The sequence below is a fragment of the Triticum urartu genome, chromosome 6 (genome assembly GCF_003073215.2).
Source record: "Triticum urartu cultivar G1812 chromosome 6, Tu2.1, whole genome shotgun sequence".
Lineage (NCBI taxonomy): Eukaryota > Viridiplantae > Streptophyta > Magnoliopsida > Poales > Poaceae > Triticum > Triticum urartu.
Window position 1 is genome coordinate 297,967,032 of NC_053027.1, and position 22,626 is coordinate 297,989,657.

Here is a 22,626-nt window from a genome sequence, read left to right on the forward strand (position 1 = left end):
ACCATCAAGCTTGTTGTGAGAAGCTCTGGTTTGTGACAAGCATATCCCTAAACCTGCCCCAAATGGGACAAAAAATTTACCATCGCAAGTTGATGCCGCTCCATGATAGCATGCCTAGTTTCATGAATTTCGGACGAGCTTTGGATTTACTAGAATTTAATGTGTAAAATGTTCCAATGAACCCTGAATAATTCCAAATCTTTTACGACACACATATAGTTGCATGTTCACTGCAGATAAAAGGTTTAGCAATTCAAACACAGTCCATTACCACTGTGACCCCATTATGTAATTCAAATCAAGGTGAAAAATCAAGTAGATCCCACACAGTTTATTATGACCAACCGTGGGAGATGCAACACAAAATATCCTGGAGCACTGTCGGTGTATAGTACGCCTATGGCTTACACGAGAAGGTGCATTGGCTGCAGACGACAGCCGGCGTCCCAAGCACACTAGCTCGCTCCCCAAATATCATTTCACTGTTCAATCCTCACTGGTGAAAGATGAACACGTGGACCCGCATCGTGAGGGCAATTTCAGAGACCCACTCCGGCGAGAGTGCGGCCGCATCCATCATGCGTGTGCTAACAAGGTGCATGACCGTGGACACAATCTACGACCGGGCAGCCAAGGCAGCCCAAATGGCCGATGTTGCTTCTCAGGTGGCGGCAACAACATCTACCTCGAGGATAGCAGCTGGCGAGGGCAGCACAACAGCTGTCCATTCCGCAGCGGTGGCCTTAGCACTGATGGAGGCCGTCCACCACCATGTCGAGGCCGCCCACGCCCGGCTCGTGGCGGTCACCGCACAAATAGAACGAAGCTTCTCCAACAACAGTCGACAACCCACAACTAAATAGTTGGCAAACACCGAGAGCGTTCGAGCAGCCATCCATTCCTCTGCCACATACCCAGCGACGATGGTGCCCGTCCAAGCCCAGATCGCAGTCGCCCACGCCCAGCTTGTGGTGGCCTTTTCCAAAGAGATGGCAGACGCGGATGGTGAGTTGCTTGCCAAGTATGGTACGATGGATGCCATGGATCCCCTTCCCCAGGAGACCGTTGTGCGCGAGCTGGACATGGAGGCGGCGTCGGAGATCGACGAGCACCAGCCGTAGTTGTACTCTTTGTTTTGTTTAATTAAGAGTGTCGGTCTTTAATTTGTTAGAGTAATGTTTAGGTTAGCTAGCTCTGTTTAATTGCTGAACTTGCTTGATTAAGAAGTGTGGGTGCACTGTAGTCTCCTTTGTGTACCCAAATTATGCAATGACGTGGATGACCACTTTAACCAGGGAAATTCGGACCAACATTTTTTATGTTCAGACTCATCACACATAGGTTAAGCTATCTGAATCATTTGTGATGTTCACATATCATACATAGTTACGATTCATACACAGTTACGATTAAGGGACCGTGTGTGATGACACTTTGTGTGCCAGTTTTTTCGCTGAAGCGATTCCAAATTTTCGGCTTCCGCGGAAATATCTACTTCCCCGCCCCCTCCCCCTTATCAAAAGCCACATTTCCCCTATTTCCGCTTTCCTTTCCAAGTTGAAACCTTCACTCCTTGATTGTAGTGCCGCCTCCTTGTCGGCAACCCTCCTTCACGCTGCTCGGCCTCGTCTATCCAGTCAGGTATTCCACACCCGACCCCCATCCTTCTCCTCCTTCCACATCCCACATGCCCCGACCGCCGGCATGACACCTTCCACCCAAATCACCGACCCCTCCACCAAATAAGCGCCGCCCTAAGCCATGGTGCACATAGTATAGCTAGGATCTCAAGGAGCATTTGGCAGCTGAGAAGCAAAACACGGCCGCAGGCGCGGATGAGGTCGCGATGGCTGCCATTCATGCTAACCCCTAGATCTTGGAGGAGCACCTTGCCATTTGCTAGCTACGCCGGTTAAGCATGCTCAGTTTACCCGTTGCGTGTACTGCTCCTGCCTTTCCTTAACAAATTCTAGTGAATTATGCTATCTAATTTTACCATGCAATATGTTGCTCTAGTGTATATGTTCTATATGTCGTGTAGTGTGGTGCTCACTTATTAACTGTTTTTTTAATTAGTTGTCGTATTCGGTTAACTGTTTGGTTCAATTATGCAAATGTGATGTTCAATTCTTCAGCCAGCAATTTTGTATTGTCTTCCATGTGAGAAATAAATCAAATTTATCTTTACAAAATACATGAGAAACGAATACAATTGCTATATTTCCAAGTTGTCTAGCATGCTTGGTTTGGTTATAAATTGTGCAATGTGGTGCTCAGTTAACCTTTGGTTCATTTGTGTTGTTGTGTTTAGTTAACTGTTTGGTTCAATTCTGCAATGTGATGTTCAATAGTTGTGCGTGCATTCTGTTATTGTATATCGTGTGAGGAATAAACTGAATTTGGTTGTAGTAAATACATGAGAAACAAATATAATTGCTATATTTCCAAGTTGTTAAGCATGCTTTGTTTGGTTAACTTTTTGATCTTCTATTAGGAGTATGTTATATTGTGCAATGTGGTGCTCAGTTAATGTTTGGTTCATTTGTTGTGATGTTTAGTTAACTTCTTGGTTAAGTTCTGCAATGCGATGTCCAATTATCGTTGGTAGAATTTTGTATTGTTGTGCATGTGAGGAATAAATCGAATTTGGTTGCACTTAATACGTGAGAAACATATACAAGTGCTATATTTCCTAGTTCTTAATCATGCTTGGTTTGGATAAATGGGTTTTCCATGTGGTTCGAATGAATCTTATTAATCTGTAATGTACTTATTTTTCATCAACATATTTTACTGATAGCATGCGAACCCTTACTTAACCACATGACTAACTACCTTATATGTGTTGCAGGGAAACCACGGGAAGGACTGAGGTATACAATCGAGCATAGCACGTGCATGGTCCGTTGTCTAATAGCATATTATTGTGAAATTGCAGGAACCATTCTAATATTTAGGTTTTTATCAACTTGGTCTTGCACATATAGGTCCTGCTGTCAGAGATTTTGACCCACTGTTCGACCCTTTTTGCAAATGGGGAAATGAGTTGTCCATTAATATCAATCAAGTCAAGAAACTCAGAAAGATTGTTAGGATAAATAAATTAGCGACAAAAAACAACAAGATCTTTGTCTGCATAATGGAGACGACATCAGTTCACTACAAGATGGTACTAACTATTATACCTTGCCTTTTTATTCCTTTACCCCATTTCCAATATAGAGAATATATATACGCACATCCTTGTTTACATGCCTTTCCAAAGAAGTTCACTGATGATTACCTCACAAACCACTTCTATGGTCAGGAGGCGAGGAAGGTTTTCATACAACACCCACGGTTCAATATTGAAGTATTTCTAAAGAGGACGAAGGACGGACAGTCAATCATCCACATGCACTGGCCTAAAGATTCAAAGACCTTCAACATGACGGAAGGATCAATATTCGCCTTCCGCTTAAGCAGTTTTCCAGATGAGATGCATCTATCTATATACCGTCTATGATGCTAATTTTGAAAGGTTCTACATGTTGCATGTGAAACTTGGTGCTGGTGCAGTAGTGTAATGGGGTAGCTGAGTGCTGAAGCTATATCATGTTGTACTCTGATCTATTTCAATTATGAAATCCTACTTCCTTAATATTGGAATGAAATATATTTTGTGCTTAATATGAATGTCAATTAGATTAATAAATCGATTATTAATAATAGGGCAATTAGCCTGCTAACGGAGAATTAGTATGTTAATTGGGTTTTGCTATTGCAAACGGTTATTCAAAAAATACCGTGGGCAATGACCTCACGCAACGCACACAGTTTCTAGGAATAAACCGTGTTGGATCAATGAACAATCACACACGACCTTCTCTTGAAAACTGTTTGCATTAGCCCACCTTGCGCAAACGTTTATGACATAAAAACTGTGTGTGATGGACAGCCTTTGCCACACATTTTCTTCTACGCATCGTGTGTGATGCATTCAATAACGCAAGCGATAAAATTGTTAATATCGCTATGAGAAATGATTTAACAGGGAAAATTGTGTGTGACGTATCTGTGAACGGAAACATTTTCCTTGGAGCGACTGTGTGGGATGTAAATATGAACAGAAACATTTAGTGGGGACTGACTGTGTGGGATGTACTTGCGACCGGAAACAATTTCGCCTGTATAATTGTATTTTTTTAGCTCTACTATACGTATTTCCATATTTGAGCGGTCGCTGGTCGCACACGACCTCATTTTGCCGAGCGTTTGTGCCATGAGGGCATATCCCCGACGGTTTCTGGGACGTGTGGAAGGACCCCCCCTATCACCGTCACACACTAGTTGACGGTTCCAAATGTCATTGCGGAAAGGGGTTAAAAACCGTTTGTATAGCACCGACGCGTACCAGTGCCCCAATTCCATACCAACATCTGTCACTTTCAAATCCTATGTGAAGCATATCTGCGAATGGAGCTCATTGTTCCTCTCTGGATGGAATTTTTCGATATCAACCGCCAAACAGAATGTGCAGACTGCCCAAGCCTAGAACTTGGCGGGGTATCAATTCAGAGACGTAGGGACGGCTCTTTTCCTTCAGTTACCCTTCCAAGTCGTCCTAAGGGATGGATCAAGACTTGGTTTTATTGTAAAAATACAGCCCTAGCTGGCGAAAAGCCCTTACCGGGTTATAGAGTTGAGCGTCTTCATATGGACTTCGATCTCCCAAGTCGGATTATCCCATAAGAGCATGCTCAAGCCACCCCTGTCTATCCAAAACTCATGGCCTTGCTGGCTAATGGCTTAATGGGGGTTGATCTTACCCTGTGCTGAGTTACATGGAGAATCCTTCCTTTGAGTCGCTGACCTGGCTTAATGTGCGAATATTCCGGTGACTCAAAGGCTGCTCAAAGGTACAGTTCTGAGAATTTGGAGGCTGACAAAATAGAGAAGATAGTGAAATAACTGCTCGGTGAGCATCAAGAAAACTGCAACAAGATTGGGCTCTAACCATTCTTCAAGCTTAACCCGGCTCCTCCAGTAAGTGTAAATATTTGTTCGGCTTATCAACTTTTACCTTATTCGGTCTTTTACTTATCACTCTTGCTCAACTATGCAGGCCAACTCCCCTTACTGCAATAGGAAGAGGAAATCACAAGCGACCAAAACCAAGGTTGCGCTGGCTCATAAAAACAACTGCCACTCTGAATGAGCCAGCTACCAGGGCGGATCACCCATAGCTGACAACTAGCCAGAGGTAGAATTTGACTCCCTTGGCCGTCTCTTTATTGAACTCGCTGACACCTCTTATCGTCAAGGTGATGCTGCTACAAGCCAGGCTGATGACACGGATGTAATTTCAATCTCTTCTAGCTCAGATTCCTTGTCTCCAATGAAAATAAGCCAGGTTGTGAGGAAGGTAAAAGTTTCTCATCCAGATGCTCACTTGGATTCAAACTTTATTCTGGAGAAAGCCAACACGAATCATGACGCCAAACTCGGAGTGGTTCTGGAGAGTTGTTGGCTGACTTGAGCCATGAACCATCTGCCCGCAAGCGATGCAACAAGGTGCCTCATAGTCCAACCCCTTCACTTCCATGAGCTGGCCTTATCAGGCAGCCTCTTAACCTCTCTGATTGCAATTATCAGGAATCGCCACCGTCTTCAGGAGATTCATCTGCCACACAACTGTCGACTCTGATCATAAACCTTGGGTAAGTAACTTTACCAACTGTCAGCGGCATGATATAACCACTGGTATTTGTTTTTGAATACACCATCTTCAATCATAGGGCCAAAGCCAAGAGCAAGAAAAGAAAAGTGGGCGAGTCTTCAACAAACCCAGATATTCCTTAGTCGGAGGATCCTTTCGCGGCCCCTGAATCCCACATTGAGAACCCCAAAGATCATCATGAGGATCATGGTGACATGCCCCCACATACTGAACCAGCGGCAACTGAAGTTATGGATGCTGATGCTAACCCAGCGGATGCACTTAACCCGCCAAGTCATGCTCCTGCCTCAAGGCCTGCCAAGGTGGCTGAAGATGTTCCCCCTCTTGAGAATAATAAGGATGAAATTACCATTACAGGGGAGGCTTATAAAGCTACAGAAATCTCCATTGTACTAGCCAATCTCACGGCGAAAGATGAGATGCCCTTATCTGAGAAGGGAAAGTCCAAGCTTGAGCTGCCAAATTACGAAGAATTTAGTGCGGATGAACTACATGCTGGCTATCTAAGCCGCCTGTCTACAAGTCGTGGCATGGAAGCCAGCCTGGTCAGCATGATGAAGAAGAAATAAGAGGAACGCTCAACCCTCTCCTGCGATGTATATGTCCTTATGTAGCCCCCAAGTCTTGAGCATAAGAATACTTGAGTGTATTTAAGACTTAGACCACCATCTTGATTTCTTGTGGGATAGTCCCCAAGGGCCAGGTTATCATTGCAATGATAGGCCAGTTTCTTCAAATAGATTTTTAGGAAAAGAAATGCCATGTAGCCCATAAGGGCCGACTCATCTTTCCTGAGATGAGTCGGGACTTTCAATAGTATAAGATTTTGAAGAATGAACCTGTAGCCCCCATGGGCCAGCTAATCTTCCTGAGATGAGTGGGTCTTCTTATATTCTTTAAGGTAGAAAAACTGACATGCATTAGCCCCCAAGTGCCAGGTATATTGCTTGCAATCTGCTTGTGACTTCAACTTTATAGGATGAACTAGCTTAACATAGCCCCCAAGTGCCGGGCAAACATGAAGGCCGGCTTGGTTAGGTTATTATAAAATGAATTACCATCTTATCTTGCAGGAAGGTTTCAACATGGCTGAGTCAAATCTGACCGGCTTGAGAAAGGATTTTGAAGCTAAACAAGCCCTACGGACCAAGGCTGAATCAAACCTACAATATTCTTTGGAAGAATTCAAAAAAATCAAGGCGGGCTTTGAAGCAGCAAAGAAGTCTTTTGAAACTGAGAAAGCCACCCCGATCCAACGAGCGGAAGCCGCCGAAAACCAACTGGCACCATTTATTGAGAAGCTAACTTGGTTAAAGCGGCATATGGCTCAAATGACCCAGTCCATCTTTGGTATGGGACCCCTCAAACCATTTTCACAATGTAGACCTCACAATTTTTGTATAGGTAGTGATTCGCCTGGCGGCTTACGCATTGTAATTCCTTGTAGTTGACAGAACTCGCAACCTTCAAGATAGTTTGATTAAACTAAAAGCTGTATACTCTCTCACAGAACAACTATATGCTGGAAGCATCTTTATCATCAATGCTATGAGCGGGGAAAGAGAGCCAGTGCAATTCATAAAGGATGTTCTAAGGCGCCTATCGACCATACCCAAAAAGGTTGAAGAGCTCAAAAGATCAGCTACCCGAGCCGGAGCCATGAACTCACTAAGACGGGCCCTAGCTTACGCTCCATTGTTGAATCCTTCAGAGATGGCCGGAGGGTTCCCGCAGTATAAAGATGATGGAACTGAGTTCTCACTGGCGGACTCCCGTTGCATAAAGGAGATTCGAGTGCTGGCGAGTCATCTTGTAAACAACATCAATTTTAAGAGATATCAGGCGGATTATGATGACAACAACTCGCGGGTTAAACCGCCTTCATATGAGCCTTTTCACTTGACTCCACAATGGCGTAAGCATCTTTTTGCACCTGATGTTGACCTGTATCCTATCCTGCATGATGAAGCCGTCTTTCAAGCCCTAACAGATGTCAACTGGAACCTGGATAACCTTCAGATCCAAGACGGAGAAGAAGCGGGGCATGATGACCCAAAGACATCAAGTGCTAGGTGCCGTCAAGAATTTGACCCAGAGAGAACCAACCCGGACGACACAGAAGCTGGCTTACAGGAGTAGTGCATGCTCTTGAAAAACCTAATCACATATTTTGAGCTCAGCTGGAGTCTTGTAATAGGTCTAGCAAAATACTTGATTGGTCTCTCGCTCCTTCGTGCAGGTTTACTTTTGATCAAACACTCATCTGCGTGTTGGTTGAAAATTTTGAATCAATGCATGCTTATTTGACCTGCCTTTGGGCGTCTTGTGATTGAAGATCATACAACCATTGCTTGTACTTGTGTTTGATAAGTCACCTATAGCAACATGTAAATGCAAATACCTCTGACATCTGCAAAAAATTCAACAAGTCATAATTGGTGTGAAATAATCCGGCGAGTTATGTACGGGCGACTTATAACCATGATAATTGAGTGCTCCAAAGCAATTGTGGGTGGATAAGCTGGTGACTCATGGTCAATAAAAGGCTGAAGAGCTATCATAAGCAACCCGGAGTTTTTTTGACCCGAAGACGTATGGTCATTTCTATAATGTGATTAAGAGTTTAAAATATACTGCAAAAACAGATATAAACAATATTCATATATATTGAACTAATTGTAAGTTGTCTTTAGAGGCTCGACAAAAGATTGGCTTTCGAGGCTCAAGTCTTGCTTCGATGAAGTTGGCATGATAGCCTTGGTTTATCCTCGCTTTCCGTAAGCCGACTCTCACATGACTTAAGCCACCATTTTAACTTTGACAAGTTCAGGGTCATAAAGATTGACTTGTCAAGAGTGTGGAGGGTCATCTTTTCGGAGTAGCATCAAGCATACATGCATGACTAACCAATAACGTGGCATTTTTGCCGGGTCAAGATGGTGAGAAAGCCAAACTCGATGAGCTGGAAGGCCCCAAGTGACCAATGATCAACAAGTAAAAGACTCATGCACAATATATGAGATGAAACAATAGAGGCCCTGAGTATCCACGATGCCGGCTTTATTATATTTGGTCATAAAAGATAAATACATGATATGTATGTAGAATGATTGGAGCCGATGGCTCAAGTGTAGTAAGTCCGAAGATGAACAATATTCCAAGGCCTGTTGGTCTCCACCTCACACGTACATGACTTATTGTGTTCACGTATGTCGATGAGATAATATGACATGTTGTTGAGGTTTTTGCTAACCACAAAGGGCACTTCCCAAGGAGGTGAAAGCTTATGCATGCCTTTCTGATCTTGAATCAAACAGAGCAATAAGTCGCCCTCCTGGAAAGTGCGGCTTCGAACCCTGCGGCTATGATAGCGACGAATGTCTTTTTGGTAAATCTCCGATCGAGCCATCGCGAGATCACGTTCCTCTTCCATGGCATCCAGAGCGTTTTGACGAGCCATCTCATTGTCTGCTTCAACATAAGCCACCACCCTGGGCGACTCATGATGGATATCACTTGGGAGAACCGCATCTATGCCATAAACCATGAATAACAACATATAACCCATCGATCTATTAGGGGTAGTCCTTATGCTCTAGAGAACTGCAGGAAGCTCTTCAACCCAACAAATCAGGGTGCGCTCCAAAGGAACCATAAGCTAGGGCTTGATCCCTCGTAATATCTCCTGGTTAGCATGCTTAGCTTGGCCATTGGACTATGGATGAGCTACAGATGAAACATCAAGCCAGATATGCTCCCTTTGACAGAATTCTTTCATAGCAACCTTAGATAGATTTGTCGCATTATCAGTGATGATACTATGAGGATAACCAAATCGGAATATCAATTTCTTTATAAATTGAACTGCAGTTGTCGCCTGACAATTGCTGATTGGCTCTGCTTCAAGCCACTTTGTAAATTTGTCAACTACAACAAAAAGGTGAGTTTTCTTGTCCTTAGACCTCTTGAAGGGCCTGACCATATAAAGTCCCCATACCACAAACGACCGGGTTATTGGGATCATCCCTAACTCTTGAGATGGCAAATGATCTTGACGTGCAAATTTCTGACAACTATCACACTTACAGACAATGTCCTCTACATTAGCGCGAGCCGTCAACCAGAAAAAACTGTGTCGAAAAGCAATAGTCAAAAGGGATCTTGAACCGACATGATGACCATAGTCGCCTACATGAATTTCTAGCAAAATTTCTTGGCCTTCATCAGGGGAAACATAGTGTTGGAGCACGCCAGTCACACCATTGGCAATTGTCATGGACTTAGACCTTGATACGTCTCCAATGTATGTATAATTTTTGATTGTTCCATGCTATTATATTATCTATTTTGGATGTTTTATATGCATTAATATGATATTTTACATGATTTTTGGGACTAACCTATTAACCGATAGCCCAGTACCAGATCCTATTTCTTCCTTGTTTTAGAGTATAACACAAAAGGAACACCGAACGGAGTCCAAATGGAATGAAACATTTTTGATGATTTTTCTTTAACCAGAAGAGATCCAGAGGACTTGGAGTACACGTCAGGGAAGCCACGAGGCACCCACAAGGACGGAGGGTGCGCTCAGGTTAGATATGTTGCATCTCCGATGCTATTATACTATCTGTCTTGGAGGGCTCCTTGTGACTCCACCGACCTATTTCTTTCGCCTATATATATTCTCAAATACCCCAAAACCTTCCATGGGAGCCACGAAACCACTTTTCCACCACCGCAACCTTCTGTGCTCATGAGATCCCATCTAGGGGCCTTTTTTGGCGTACTTCTGAAGGGGGATTCGATCATGGAGGGCTTCTACATCAACACCATTGCCTCCCCGATGAAGCATGAGTAGTTTACCACAGACCTATGGGTCCATAGCTAGTAGCTAGATGGCTTCTTCTCTCTCTCTCTCTTTAATTCTCAATACCATGTTCTCCTCGATGTTCTTGGAGAACTATTATATGTAATACTTTTTTGCCGTGTGGTTGCCGAGATCCGATGAATTGTGGATTTATGATCAGCTTATCTATTATTATTATTATTATTATTATTATTATCTGAATCTCCTCTGAATTATTTTATGCATGATTTGATATCTTTGCAAGTCTCTTCGAACTATCAATTTGGTTTAGCCGACTAGATTGGTTTTTCTTTCAATGGGAGAAGTGCTTAGCTTTGGGTTCAATCTTGCGGTGCTTGATCCTAGTGATAGAAGGGGAACCGACAAGTATTGTATTGTTGCCATCATATTGCTTGAGTTTATCCCGCTACATCATGTCATCTTACTTAATGTGTTACTCTGTTCTTATGAACTTGATACTCTAGATGCAGGCACGAGTCGGTCGATGTGTGGAGTCATAATAGTAGATGCAGAATCGTTTCGGTCTACTTGATACGGACGTGATGCATATATTCATGATAATTGCCTTAGATATTGTCATAACTTTGCGCTTTTCTATCAATTGCTCGGCAGTAGTTTGTTCACCCACCGTAATATTTTCTATCTTGAGATAAGCCTCTAGTGAAACCTATGCCCCCGGATCTATTTTCCATCATATAATCTTCTATTTGCCATCATATAAGTTTGTGATCTACAATTTAGTTTCCTATTTAGTTGCTTTGCAATCTTTTACTTCGCGATCTATAAACCAAAAATACCAAAAATATTACTTAACCATTTATCCATCTATATCAGATCTCACTTTGCAAATAACCGTGAAGGGATTGACAACCCCTTTGTCGTGTTGGGTGCAAGTTCGTGTTTGTTTGTGCAGGTATTCGGATCTCACTTTGCAAATACCAAAAATATTACTTCACCGTTTATCCATCTAGCTAGATCCCAAGCACACATATTCTCATTCACACACATATTTCCATTCTTGAAATGAATAACTTTTTACTCACCAATATATCTCCCGAGAGAAACCGAGAGCACGCAGTTAATTAGATGATGAGAGAGAACGATCGAGAGAGCACGTGTGGTTGGCTAAATAGCTAGCTAGATCTAGTTGTTGGGAGGAGAGGTGAATCTAGCTAAGTAACTAATGGAGAGGGGTTATCATGGAGGGGGGCATTAATGGGGGGAGAGGGGTTATCGTGGAGGGGGAATTAATGGGGGAGAGGTGTAGGAGAAAGAGAGAGGCCATTTATGGAGGAGGATGCCATTAATGAGGAGAGAAAAGAGGTAGGAGGAAGAAAGAAGAAGAGCAACAATGGTCGAGAGTGGGGAGTGAAGAGGGGTAAGGAGGGGGAGAGAGGGAAAAGTGGGGGAGAGGAGGGGGAGGGGTGGAAAAGGTGGCACCAGCCGCAACTAGCAGTAGCGCTGCTTAGCAAAACACGTTGCTGCTATGGGACTTTAGTTGGTCAACACCCTAGACACCTGAGTATGAAGCTTTTTTATTTTACTAAGGCATCTGACCCAGCTCAAGTTCACCTCCTTGGTCATACGGAGCCCATGTAATAAATCTTCATACTCAGCTGCATTGTTAGTATAGGGAAACAAAAATCTAAAGACATAACCAACATATCACCTCGTGCGTAGGATAAAATAACTCCAACCCCCGAGCCTTCCAACTGCCTGGATCCATCCAGGTGTATCGTCCAGTAAGTATTGTCTGGCTTCTCCTCAGGTGTCTGAAGCTCTGTCCCATTATTGATAAAATCCACAAGAGCTTGAGACTAGATGGTTGTTCTGGGCACATATTTCAGATGACGTGGCCCAAGATCAAGTGCCCACTTAGCAACCTGGTGTCGGTGCAACCAACCCTGGGTCTATTGCCCAACTGTGCACAGGCGCAAGATCAAGATTGAAGCACCAGCTTATGTCAGAGATTGAAGAACCAAGAGATTTGACAAACCAACATGCATCTCAGAGGGACCAAGATCGAGCCTAAGGAGCAAGATATCGGCAAGAGAAGGGCCTCCCTTGCCGGGCAGGCGAGCCCGAAAAGGGGTAATGCCACCACCAGAATTAAGCAACCAAGGCTCCCCGGCAGAGCCTGCCGGGGCTCACGGGGGCAAAACCACCCCACCAACCACTCAAGCATGACCCACATCGTCAATCAGTGCGGTGTCAAGCCACAAGATGGTTAAGTGGCAGCCATTCACCACATGGCAGCCATTTCCTACGGAAGAAGCCTACAGATGACACCAGTCCTGCGACGTGCCAAGAGAGGAGGTGCGGAGCTATCAAGATAGCCCGGCAGGCCCTGCCGGGCAACCGGTGATGTGACACTCAACGACGCATTTAATGCACCCTGTCAGCCCACAGAGTTAGGTATGATAGCACTGTTCGCTATCATATCAGTGGGTAATGACCACTTTGCCACTGTGGTGACCCCTTAATCTATAAAAGGAGGCCCATGGCACTTGTAGGAGGGGTTAGAAGGTAGGAAAGTTGACAAACCCAAGCTACCACATGCGCGTAGTCGCTACGCCCCTGAGGCAAACCTTGCCGGGCAAGTGTACTACACACCACCACATTCATTCCACCATCAATCCCTCGTGGCAGCCCGAACCTGGGTAAATCGCTTGTGTGCTCTTTGCCACGCTGCCATACGCTGGTCTGCTCTTTGTGCAACGTGTCATCCCCCCGCCAAACCAACAAGGGGCCACTCGGTCCCATAGGTAGTCGTGGAAACCCCCTAACATCTTTGCCGCGCCAGGTAGGGGGAGCGCTTGCACGAACCTGAATGTGCATGCCACGCGTCATATTTATCGCCGTCTTCATCCTCGACTGCGCCATCGACTATGGCGCCCCAGAGGAAATCTAGCACCTCGGCCCATCCATCCGCCTCGAAGGCTCCACCACCCGCGGCCTCTAACACCGCGGGGGACACGTGGGCACGCGAGGACATGGACGTTACTGGTGGCGTGGTTGGAGCAGGTGGTGCCATTACAACCTCCCCCGCGGCCGACAAGGAGGACGGAGCTACTGGAGGAGAACAACATCAACACTGTCTTAATGGTCAAGCTCTACAAGGTGCGGGCGCGGGGGTCACTCCGTCCGCGCCCCCACCTCTCGCCGATGAGCATAACTGCAGCAACGACGCTTGTTCCGGGGCGAGCCATCGCCCTCCGGTCGCCCCCACCATGGGAGCGGCCGCGGCGCATGCGCCTCCTCCCGGACGAGCCAACTAGGATGTTTTGCTCAACGGAGCCACTGATCTTAGAGCACCACCGCCGTGCGACCCCGCTGCCCCGGTGGTCGTCCCACAATAGCATGGGCGCAGCACCGCCACCGTCGCTGCCGCTGGCACCATCCGGAGCCAAGCGGCTGTGCGGTTGACGTCATCGACATCCGTGCCAAGCACGACCACGGAAGCCATGGCGCGAGCTCAGCTATTATTGAGGTTCCTGCGAGTAGCCAAGTAGATGGATGAGTGGCGTGCCACCATCCAAAGTCTGCTTGGTTTCGCCAAAGCTGGGGGCTCACGACGAGCTTGCCTGCCGCAACCTTCCCTAGCAACAGCCATCGCCCGCGCCGCTAGCCATACGATCGGGGCTGTCCCCACGGTTCAGTATCGTCATGGCAGCCGGCGAGGGTGCAGTAGAATCAAGACCCCGACGATGTCTCAATGGCATCCTCTGACCCTCGAGCACGTCCAGGCCAACGTCGAACCCTGGGAGACAGCCAGCAGGGAGACGCGCGCGTCGTCGCCGAACGACGCCGCAATGACCCCTCGCCAGACCGATGGGTGCGACGGCCTCATCATCGACGAGCCTGTGCTTGGTGTTGGCGGGTGCCTACCTTTCAAGGTCGGCTGCCCCGCCTTTACACATGAGCTGCGGCAAGTCCGTTGGCCGTTCGTTCGCACATTCAAGCCAGAGATACCTGAGAAGTACAATGGGAGGCTGAACCCGGCAGAGGTTCTAAGCATCTACACCATCGCTGTTCAGGCTGCCGGGGGAAGAGATGAGAAGGTGTTCGCCAACTACTTCCCTTTGGCCCTCAAGTCCAATGTGAGGTCTTGGCTGATGCACCTGTCGGAGAACTCCATTTCATCATGGGCAGGCCTGTGCCACGAGTTTATCGTTGCCTTCATCGGTGGCCAACAAGTGCCCGGCAGGCCTAGCGACCTGCAGCTTCTCCAGCAGAAGGAAGGAGAAACCCTCCGTAAGGATTTGCAGAGATTTAGTAAAGTTCATAGAAATATTCCAAATATCCATCTGGCAGCTGTTATATCAGCTTTCCAGTCCAATGTGTGCAACTGCCGCATTCGTTCCGAAATGAATGTGCGGTTGCCCAATACTGTGACAGAACTATATATGCTGGTGGATAAATGTGCCCGTATGGAAGAAGGAAGGAAGTTTCCCGGAGAGGAGGATTGCATTAATGTTGATTCAAAGGATGAAGATGAATCAACCAGTGAGAGGAAGGGCAAGAAGCGCAGTAAGAAGCCAAGATATAAGGCAGTGATGACTATAGAATGTTCGGGCACACATAGTACTGGCAAGAAGGCCAAGGCTGAGGCCCCTGGCAAGGAAGCTACCTGGTGCACTGCCTGCTAGGAAGCCACTACCATGGAAAATGTTGGGAAAGGTGATGGGTTGTACTAGAAGATCCACCAGACCAAAGGCCATGACCTTCAGGAGTGTTATCAGGTTGAGCAGCTCATCAAGAAATAGAGGGAAGAGTATGACAAGCGTTATAAGGGAAAAGGTCAGAATGCTGCTGGCGGTAAGGGCCAAGGCAGTGAAGCAAATCGCCCCGGCAAACCCTTTTGGAACCAAGGAAAACCCGCCAGGAGCCAAGAGAAGGAAACCTGTAATGATGCGAGTGATGGAGGGGTTGAGGAGGAGACTAGTGAGCAATAATTTCAAAAGGCCATTGACGCCCTATGCATTGATGGGGGTGCATCTTTGCACTCCTCTCATAGCTAACTCAAGCAATGGGCATGAGAGATCAATGCTATGGAACCAGTGCCAGAGGCCCGGAAACCGCTGAAATGGTCCCGCACACCCATCATTTTTTATGAAGAGGATCACCCTGATCGCACCACTGCGGTGACGTGTTTTTCGTTATTGGTCTCCCCAACAATTCGCATCCTCAAGGTCACAAAGATGCTAGTGGACGGCGGAGCCGGGTTGAATCTAATTTCCCCAGTAGTTATTAGCAAGCTTCAGATAGGAGAAGAGGAGCTAGAGGTCACCGGCACGTTTCAAGGAGTTAATCCTAGCAGGAGTCATCTTAAGGGGAGGATTACGTTGTTGGTGACGTTTGGGGGAGAGCTGAACTATCAGACTGAGAAGATTGTGTTTGATGTGGTTGATCTCCCCCTGCCGTATAATGGGATCCTCGGATGACCAGCCCCGGCCAAGTTCATGGCAGCATCCCACTATGCTTACAACACCCTGAAAATTCCTGGGCCATTGGGAGTCCTCACTATCCCGTTAGATGAGAAGGATGCAATTATCTGTGTGGACAAGATGTATCGGGATGCAGTCGCAGTAGAGGCTGTGGTAGCAGCAGTTCCCGCCAAGGAAAGCAAAGGAAAGAAGAGGGATTGTAGGACCTCCGACAAGGAGTCCGGGAAGCGTGCTCCCTCCGAGTGTACAACACCCGTTGACGACGTGCCGGAGTCTTCCAACAGCAAGAGATCCAAGGTTACTGCACCCCATGTGAAGAAGATCCCGACAGGGCTGGCTGGCGTTGATGGTACTTTGACAAATAGGAAAGCGCGCTTGTTGCCTTCCTGTAGGTGAATATCGATGTGTTTGCTTGGCAACCATATGATATCCCCGGTGTTCCCAGGGAGGTAATTGAGCACCACCTTGCTATCTGCCCACATGCCCGAGCCGTCAAGCAGAAAGTACGGAAGCAGGCCTTGGAGAGGTAGCAGTTCATTGCCAAAGAGATCAAGAAGTTAGAGGCAGCTCATTTGGTTAGAGGAGTACTGCATCCTACATGGTTAGCAAATCTAGTAGTGGTTCGGAAGGCTAACGGGAAGTGGAGGCTTTGCATTGGTTTCATAGACCTCAACAAGGCTTGCCCGAAGGACACATTTCCCTTGCCGTGCATCGACCAGATCATGGATTTCACTTCGAGATGTGATTTGCTCTCCTTTCTGGATGCATACTCAGGATATCATCAGATCTTCATGTCCAAGGGAGATGCAGAGAAGACATCATTGATCACTCTGTGTGGTACGTACTGCTTTGTCCGCATGCTATTCGGATTAAAGAGTGTTGGTTCCACTTTTGCAAGGGCAGTCCAGATCGGTTTTGGGCCACAGTTGCACATAAATATAGAAGCCTATATGGATGATATCGTGGCCACCCTTATACAGGATTTGGAAGAGACATTTGCCAATCTACGGAAGATCAATCTGAAGCTTAATCTAGAGAAGTGTGTATTTGGTGTTCCCTCCGGCAAGCTACTTGGGTTCTTCATGTCCCATCGGGGGATCGAATCCAACCCCGACATGATCAAGGCCATTGAGCAGATCCAAGCGCCAAGGACAGTTAAGGATGTGAGGCGCTTGACGGGATGCGTTGCCACACTAAGAAGATTCATCTCCAAGTCTACCGAGTGTTCCCTGCCGTTCTTCAAGGTTTTGAAGAAGGCGGGGCCTTTGAAGTGGATCCCAGAAGCAGATGCAGCTCTGCAGGAATTGACCCCAAACCCCTAGAGCCGTTATTGCTTTACTTGGCGGCAACCAACCAAGTGGTTGGTGCGACCTTGGTAACACAACGAGAGGTAGATGAGGCAGAAAGTGGCCAGATCACGGCAGAGTCAGAAAAGAATCAGGACAGCAATGATAACGACAACGAGAGCAACCTGAAGGACGCAACAAGGAAGAAAGTGGTGCAGCGCCCAGTGTACTTCGTGAGCTCCTTGTTAAATGGGGCTAGATCGAGGTACTTTGGCATGCAAAAGTTGATCTTTGGTCTCATTATGGCCTCAAGGAAACTGCGCCACTACTTCCAAGCCCATGAGATCACAGTTGTCACTCGTTTCCCATTGCAAAGGGTACTCCGAAACACTGAGGTGACTGGCTGAATAGTGGAATGGGATTTGGTGTTATCTAGCTTTGGTTTGAAGTTTGAGAGCACTTCAACTATTCAGAGTGGGGCATTGGTAGAGTTTATTGCAGAATGGACGCTAACCCAACCATCTAAGGAACCCAAAATCCGAGAACATAACACCGATATGACGGAAACTAGGGCGGCAAGAGTGGAACAAAACACCAGGCATAAGGCCGAGCCTTCCACCCTTTACCAAGTATATAGATGCATTAATATAAATAAGAGATATTATGATATCCCAACCAAAATAACCATGTTCCAAACATGGAACAAGCTCCAATCTTCACCTGCAACTAACAACGCTATAAGAGGGGCTGAGCAAAGCGGTAACATAGCCAAACAATGGTTTGCTAGGACAATGTCGGTTAGAGGCTTGGCTTAACAATATGGGAGGCATGATAAGCAAGTGGTAGGTATCGTAGCATAGGCATAGCAAAAGAGGGAGCAACTAGCAAGCAAAGATAGAAGTGATTTCAAGGGTATGGTCATCTTGCCTGAGATCCCGCAAGGAAGAAGAACGAGTCCATGAAGAAGACAAATGGACGAAGTCGAACGGATCCTCACAAATGCGACGTTATCGGAACTGACCCGAAGAAGCAACACCGGAAAGAAAGCAAACAACATAGTAAACAATCATCACATAAGCATGGCACGATGCGCAAACAAGTATGAAGCATGTCCGGATTAAGGAGGCATGGCATGGCAAAGTGCACAAACAACCCAAATTAAGTGGTGCTCAATATGCAACTCCGTTGCATATTGATGAAACACCACGTGACTTATTTAGTTCGATCTTGTTTATGAACCCAACAATATTAAAAGTTGTTAAACATGGTAAGAGGGTGAAGCAAATGAAAACTACCTATCTAGGCAAGTTTAAATGAGGCCGGAACAACAAAACAACAAGTCCAGAAAATCCTCATATGCATTTATCAATTTGGCGCAACAACAATTTTAAACATTCAAATGTTATTATCATGATGCGAATGACATATGCAAGTTTATGCAAGTTTTACGGAGAAGTTGACATGATAAGAGATGAGGCATTTGTCGTCGTGGCGGAAACAAAAGGGGTGCCACGGTGACGATAACGAAACGGTACCATGGCAACGTTCCGGTTCCGACAACTCATTGAGACGTCGGTGCAAAAGAAAGTGTGGCGGGAGCGTGCAAAAGATGGTGGGGTGATCCTGGTTACCGGGTTCCCACAAGACGGTGACAAGGTAAAAGAGGGCAACGTGCACCAACAAATCGAGCATGGTGCAAACACGAGCATCTCATACACCGCAAGCATTCGTTCAAGGACGTCATCTCGGCGGTTATACCTTTCGGAGCGTGCATTATCAGAACGGATCAAGTTCGAAGCGGATAAGGGGAACTAGACGTTCTCGGGACTTTCGTAGTGGAGGTAGTCGTTCTCTCATGCTCTAGGGTCGATGATAGAGGTTCTCGCGATCTCGGCGACGGTAGTGGTACATGTTTATCGGTAGTCAAACATGACGATCCGGAGAGGGTACTTGGCAACATGCACGTCGTCGGTAGTTGTACACAATCATTGTCGGACTTGACAGGTTCAAGGTCTCCGGACGTAGTGGTACATGTTCGTTTCTCGGAGAGGTACATGGCGTTCTTCGGCGACGGTCGTTTTGCTAGTCGGGTCTTCGGCGACGGTCGTTGTACACATGATGTTCGGGTACTTGTCGGTCCGGTCTTGACGGAGTAGATGTAGACGTTGTCAGGGCTTGTCGCATCACCCGGTGTAGTCGTACTCATACGGAGCGGAACTTGGCGATAGTCGTACTTGGCGCAAATCCACGGAGAAGTTCTTGGCAGGAAACGAGCAGTGACGCGGTCGATAGCAGCTTCGCTGGAACAGGGGAACGATGGAGGCACAGGAACGGCGGGCCTCCGGCGTGGCAGGGATCTTAGGTGGCTGCGGTTGGATGGGTTCGAGCACTGCTGCGGGGAGCTCCTCTCCCGTATGGCGCGTCACGCGAGGTTGAGACCACCGGAAGGAGGAGGTCAGGCGCTTGGAGCTCCTGTAGGCGGCAACGAAGAGAGGCGGTGGCGTCGCAGGCCTGCGGGCAATTGAGGGAGTGAGCGGTGCAGGGCTCCTGCGGCAGGAGATGAACGGCGCGGTGGCGGTCTCCTGCCAGGTCACCTGGATGGCGATGAAGTAGGGGCGGTCCGGCGAAGGGGACGTCGAGGGCGGAGAAGCTCGGAGCAGGTAGAGGGGATCGAGGACGATCCCGATCGGGACGAGAGGGAGATGGCCGTGGGAACCGAGCGTGGCGTGGATGGATGGCGCCGGCAGCTGGCGAAGCAGAGGATCGACCAGGCACGAGCGAGGGATGCAGTGGTCGTGGAAGAGCTTAGGTGCGGCAGCCAGTGGTGCTGGCGACGGGGAGGTCTCGCGGCGCGGTGACGAAGGCGGCTTGAGGCGTCGACGCAGGCAGGGCTCGGAGAGGCCATGGCGACGGTAGCACTGGAGCATGGGCGCGGGGAGCTACGGCCCTATGTGCGAGCGAGGAGAGGGAGAGAGAAGTGGATCGTACACGAGGGGAAAAGAAAGACAGTAGGGAGGCGGCGCTGCGGGAGGGAGGTGGGGAGTGGATCAATCGGATGGATTGCTACGGTTTGGAGAGGGGCTTTGGTGGGCCTGGGAGACCGACCCAGCTGCGGGGAAGGATGATCAAAAAGGGCTGGATCGAGTGTGCTTTGCTGGACTCCTCACTGCTGCTTTCTTTTCTATTCTATTTCTTCAGACAGAAATACAAAAAGAAAGAGCAGGGGAAAAAGGAGAGGAGCTAGAGAAATATAAAAATATACTCATGATCCTGAAAATGTGCTCTATTTAACAAAATTGGTTTGGAGATTTTTAAAGGAAGTAAAAATAATTCAAGTTTGAATTCAATTCAAACTTAAACCATTTTAAACCCTAACCAAAACAATTCCAAATATGATGAAATTTGACAGAGAGGCTAGGTACATGGTGTTAGAATATTGGAGAAGAGATGAACATCAAAAGAGAACGGAAAAATGGCACTTGCAAAAATGGAAGAAAGGGAAGGAAGGAGGAGTGATGGTGCAAGGGCCACACATGGAGCATGTAACAACACAACATGCATGAATATGACAAACCACAAGATGACATGGTATGAAATGCAAGACACGCCAGCAAATGACAAGGCAACAACAGCGAATAACTGAAGACACCTGGCACAATGGTCTCGGGCATTACATCGGACCCTTGTACACTCATACACGCGTAGCTACTCTCGCCCCGAGGCAACCCTACCGGGCTCAAGCACTCTGTCTCCACCACAGTCCTCTCATCAATCCAGTAAAGTAGGAGTAGGGTTTTACGCCTCACGGCGGCCCGAACCTGGGTAAAAACTGCCTGTGTGATCGTTGTCGTGCTGCTCTGCATCCTGCACTCTTCCCCCCTGCTGAACAACAAGGATTTGATGGCCCCATAGGTGGACATCTTTTCCTATGACATCTTTGGCGCGCCAGGTAGGGGGAAGCGCTTGCGCGAACCCAAGAGTGTAAGCAGCATGTCATCTTCATCATTGTCTTCTTCATCAACGGCTTCATCATCCATGGTGCCCAAGAAGAAGTCTGGTGCTGCAGCTCAACCGTCCACCTCGAAGGCCCCTTGCACGCGGCAGCCGATGCTGTGGGGGCTGCAGGGATGCACGGGGACGTGGATGCTGTTGGGGACGTGGACGATGCTGGCGGCGTCGTCACCACTCACCCTGCGGCCAAAACGGGAGCAGGAGGCACCGGAGAAGGATAGGTCAAAAGCATCCCAGCGGTGTAAGGCCAATGATGTGGCTATATCTCCCACGTGTCGAGGCACGACTTAGAGGCATAACCGCATTGTGGTTTTATCGTACGAAGGGTCATCTTCGCACAATCCCATGTAATGAACAAGAAAGGGATAAATAGATAGTTGGCTTACAATCGCCACGTCACTGTAAGATCATATAATCCATAAATCATTCAGAGTACACACATAGTCCGACTATGGAAAAATCCAAAAGAAAAGAAGATAAACCCAACTGCTCAATCCCCGATTGTCCCAAGTGGGCACCACTAGTGATCATCAGGAAAAGACACGTAGTAAGACCAATGTCCTCATAGAACTCCCACTTGAGTTCGGTAGCATCACCTGCACTGGTATCATTGGCACCTGCAACTGTTTTAGTAGTATATGTGAGTCACAAGGACTCAGCAATCTCAAAACCCGTGAGACCAAGACTATTAAACATATCAGTAGGATGAGGTAATGAGGTGGACTTGCAGCAAGCGCTAAGCAAATATGGTGGCTAACATACAAAAATAAGATTAAGATGAGAAGCTACGCAATGGTCGTGAAGCTAGAGGTGATCAAGAATTGATCCTGAACTACATATGATCATACATAACCCAACCGTGTTCACTTCCCGGACACCGCCGAAAAGAGACCATCACGGCTACACACGCGGTTGATGCATTTGAATTAAGTCAAGTGTCAAGTTCTCTACAACTAGATATTAAAAAATTCCCATCTGCCACATAACCGCGGGCACAGCTCTCGAAAGTTTATACCCTGCAGGGGTGTCCCAACTTATTCCATCACAAGCTCTCACGATCAACGAAGGATATTCCTTCTCCCGGAAAGACCCGATTAGTCTCGGGATCCCGGTTACAAGACATTTCGACAATGGTAAAACAAGACCGGCAAGACCGCCCGATGTGCCGACAAATCCAGATAGGAGTCGCATGTATCTCATTCTCAGGGCACACTGGATGTGCAAGGCATCAGGTTAGATGAGACCCTGGTTGCCTAGGGGGCGCCGGACATCTCCCAAGTTAGACCAGCACTC